Genomic DNA, 4,340 nt, shown 5'->3' with positions numbered 1-4,340 from the left:
AAGAGTACCACCAGTAAGAGTACCACCAGTAAGAGTACCACCACCAGTAAGAGTACCACCAGTAAGAGTACCACCAGTAAGAGTACCACCACCAGTAAGAGTACCACCAGTAAGAGTACCACCAGTAAGAGTACCACCTGTAATAGTACCACCACCAGTAAGAGTACCACCAGTAAGAGTACCACCAGTAAGAGTACCACCTGCAAGAGTACCACCACCAGTAAGAGTACCACCAGTAAGAGTACCACCAGTAAGAGTACCACCAGTAAGAGTACCACCTGTAAGAGTACCACCAGTAAGAGTACCACCAGTAAGAGTACCACCTGTAAGAGTACCACCAGTAAGAGTACCACCAGTAAGATTACCACCAGTAAGAGTACCACCAGTAAGAGTACCACCTGTAAGAGTACCACCAGTAAGAGTACCACCAGTAAGAGTACCACCAGTAAGAGTACCACCAGTAAGAGTACCACCACCAGTAAGAGTACCACCAGTAAGAGTACCACCAGTAAGAGTACCACCTGTAAGAGTACCACCAGTAAGAGTACCACCAGTAAGAGTACCACCAGTAAGAGTACCACCACCAGTAAGAGTACCACCAGTAAGAGTACCACCAGTAAGAGTACCACCACCAGTAAGAGTACCACCAGTAAGAGTACGACCACCAGTAAGAGTGCCACCAGTAAGAGTACCACCAGTAAGAGTACCACCAGTAAGAGTACCACCAGTAAGAGTACCACCACCAGTAAGAGTACCACCAGTAAGAGTACCACCAGTAAGAGTACCACCAGTAAGAGTACCACCTGTAAGAGTACCACCAGTAAGAGTACCACCAGTAAGAGTACCACCAGTAAGAGTACCACCTGTAAGAGTACCACCAGTAAGAGTACCACCTGTAAGAGTACCACCAGTAAGAGTACCACCAGTAAGAGTACCACCAGTAAGAGTACCACCACCAGTAAGAGTACCACCACCAGTAAGAGTACCACCAGTAAGAGTACCACCTGTAAGAGTACCACCAGTAAGAGTACCACCAGTAAGAGTACCACCAGTAAGAGTACCACCAGTAAGAGTACCACCACCAGTAAGAGTACCACCACCAGTAAGAGTACCACCAGTAAGAGTACCACCAGTAAGAGTACCACCAGTAAGAGTACCACCACCAGTAAGAGTACCACCAGTAAGAGTACCACCACCAGTAAGAGTACCACCACCAGTAAGAGTACCACCAGTAAGAGTACCACCAGTAAGAGTACCGCCAGTAAGAGTACCACCACCAGTAAGAGTACCACCAGTAAGAGTACCACCACCAGTAAGAGTACCACCAGTAAGAGTACCACCAGTAAGAGTACCACCACCAGTAAGAGTACCACCACCAGTAAGAGTACCACCAGTAAGAGTACCGCCAGTAAGAGTACCGCCAGTAAGAGTACCACCACCAGTAAGAGTACCACCAGTAAGAGTACCACCACCAGTAAGAGTACCACCAGTAAGAGTACCACCAGTAAGAGTACCACCACCAGTAAGAGTACCACCACCAGTAAGAGTACCACCAGTAAGAGTACCACCAGTAAGAGTACCACCACCAGTAAGAGTACCACCACCAGTAAGAGTACCACCAGTAAGAGTACCACCAGTAAGAGTACCACCACCAGTAAGAGTACCACCTGTAAGAGTACCACCAGTAAGAGTACCACCAGTAAGAGTACCACCACCAGTAAGAGTACCACCAGTAAGAGTACCACCAGTAAGAGTACCACCAGTAAGAGTACCACCACCAGTAAGAGTACCACCAGTAAGAGTACCACCAGTAAGAGTACCACCACCAGTAAGAGTACCACCAGTAAGAGTACCACCAGTAAGAGTACCACCACCAGTAAGAGTACCACCAGTAAGAGTACCACCAGTAAGAGTACCGCCAGTAAGAGTACCACCAGTAAGAGTACCACCACCAGTAAGAGTACCACCAGTAAGAGTACCACCAGTAAGAGTACCACCACCAGTAAGAGTACCACCAGTAAGAGTACCACCAGTAAGAGTACCACCACCAGTAAGAGTACCACCAGTAAGAGTACCACCACCAGTAAGAGTACCACCAGTAAGAGTACCACCAGTAAGAGTACCGCCAGTAAGAGTACCACCAGTAAGAGTACCACCACCAGTAAGAGTACCACCAGTAAGAGTACCACCAGTAAGAGTACCACCAGTAAGAGTACCACCAGTAAGAGTACCACCACCAGTAAGAGTACCACCAGTAAGAGTACCACCAGTAAGAGTACCACCAGTAAGAGTACCGCCAGTAAGAGTACCACCAGTAAGAGTACCACCACCAGTAAGAGTACCGCCAGTAAGAGTACCACCACCAGTAAGAGTACCACCAGTAAGAGTACCACCAGTAAGAGTACCACCAGTAAGAGTACCACCAGTAAGAGTACCGCCAGTAAGAGTACCACCAGTAAGAGTACCACCAGTAAGAGTACCACCAGTAAGAGTACCACCACCAGTAAGAGTACCACCAGTAAGAGTACCACCAGTAAGAGTACCACCAGTAAGAGTACCACCAGTAAGAGTACCACCACCAGTAAGAGTACCACCAGTAAGAGTACCGCCAGTAAGAGTACCACCAGTAAGAGTACCACCACCAGTAAGAGTACCACCAGTAAGAGTACCACCACCAGTAAGAGTACCACCAGTAAGAGTACCACCAGTAAGAGTACCACCAGTAAGAGTACCACCAGTAAGAGTACCACCACCAGTAAGAGTACCACCAGTAAGAGTACCACCACCAGTAAGAGTACCACCAGTAAGAGTACCACCAGTAAGAGTACCACCAGTAAGAGTACCACCAGTAAGAGTACCACCACCAGTAAGAGTACCACCAGTAAGAGTACCACCAGTAAGAGTACCACCAGTAAGAGTACCACCACCAGTAAGAGTACCACCAGTAAGAGTACCGCCAGTAAGAGTACCACCAGTAAGAGTACCACCACCAGTAAGAGTACCACCAGTAAGAGTACCACCACCAGTAAGAGTACCACCAGTAAGAGTACCACCAGTAAGAGTACCACCAGTAAGAGTACCACCAGTAAGAGTACCACCACCAGTAAGAGTACCACCAGTAAGAGTACCACCACCAGTAAGAGTACCACCAGTAAGAGTACCACCAGTAAGAGTACCACCTGTAAGAGTACCACCAGTAAGAGTACCACCAGTAAGAGTACCACCACCAGTAAGAGTACCACCAGTAAGAGTACCACCAGTAAGAGTACCACCACCAGTAAGAGTACCACCACCAGTAAGAGTACCACCAGTAAGAGTACCACCAGTAAGAGTACCACCAGTAAGAGTACCGCCAGTAAGAGTACCACCAGTAAGAGTACCACCCAACAGGTGAACAACATGCAGGGTGGTCTGCGGCTGACATAACGCTTGACTGCTAATGACCCTTCCCCCCGCGGCCCCCGGGGGGGGGGGGGGGAGAGAGGTCAAAGGTCATCCACTTCACAACTTAAATTTGTGAGGCGAGTTTAGGCCCCGCTGGGAGCCAGGTGTGTGAGGTGGTACCTGCTTGAGCTGATTGTTAAGGCGGTCGGATTGGCCGCTTACCTGATGGCTGTGTGTGTGTATTCACTTAGTTGTGTTTGCGGGGGTTGAGCTTTGCTCTTTCGGCCCCCCTCTCAACTGTCAATCAACTGTTTGAGTGAAAGTGAAGGTACTTCGTTGGATAAGGGAGTACCTAAGCAACAGGAGACAACGAGTCAGTGTGAGGGGTGAGGTCTCAGATTGGCAAGACGTTACAAGTGGAGTCTCGCAGGGGTCAGTCCTTGGACCTATACTGTTTCTGATATAGGTAAATGATCTCCCAGAGGGTATAGAATAGTTTCTCTCAATGTTTGCTGTTGATGCAAAAATTATGAGGAGGATTGAAACAGAGGATGATAGTAGGAGGCTACAAGATGACCTGGATAGACTGAATGAATGGTCCAACAAATGGCTGCTAAAGTTTAACCCGAGTAAATGCAAAGTAATGAAACTAGGCAGTGGAAACAGGAGGCCAGACACAGGATACAGAATAGGAGATGAAGTACTTAATGAAACGGACAGAGAGAAAGACCTAGGAGTTGATATCACACCAAACCTGTCTCCTGAAGCCCACATAAAAAGAATAACATCAGCGGCGTATGCGAGGCTGGCTAACATCAGAACAGCGTTCAGGAACCTGTGTAAGGAATCATTCAGAATCTTGTACACCACATATGTAAGACCAATCCTGGAGTATGCGGCCCCAGCATGGAGCCCGTACCTTGTCAACCACAAGACGAAGCTGGAAAAAGTTCAGA

This window comes from Procambarus clarkii, chromosome 79, assembly GCF_040958095.1.
Source record: "Procambarus clarkii isolate CNS0578487 chromosome 79, FALCON_Pclarkii_2.0, whole genome shotgun sequence".
Taxonomy (NCBI): domain Eukaryota; kingdom Metazoa; phylum Arthropoda; class Malacostraca; order Decapoda; family Cambaridae; genus Procambarus; species Procambarus clarkii.
This window is presented reverse-complemented; position numbering follows the sequence as displayed.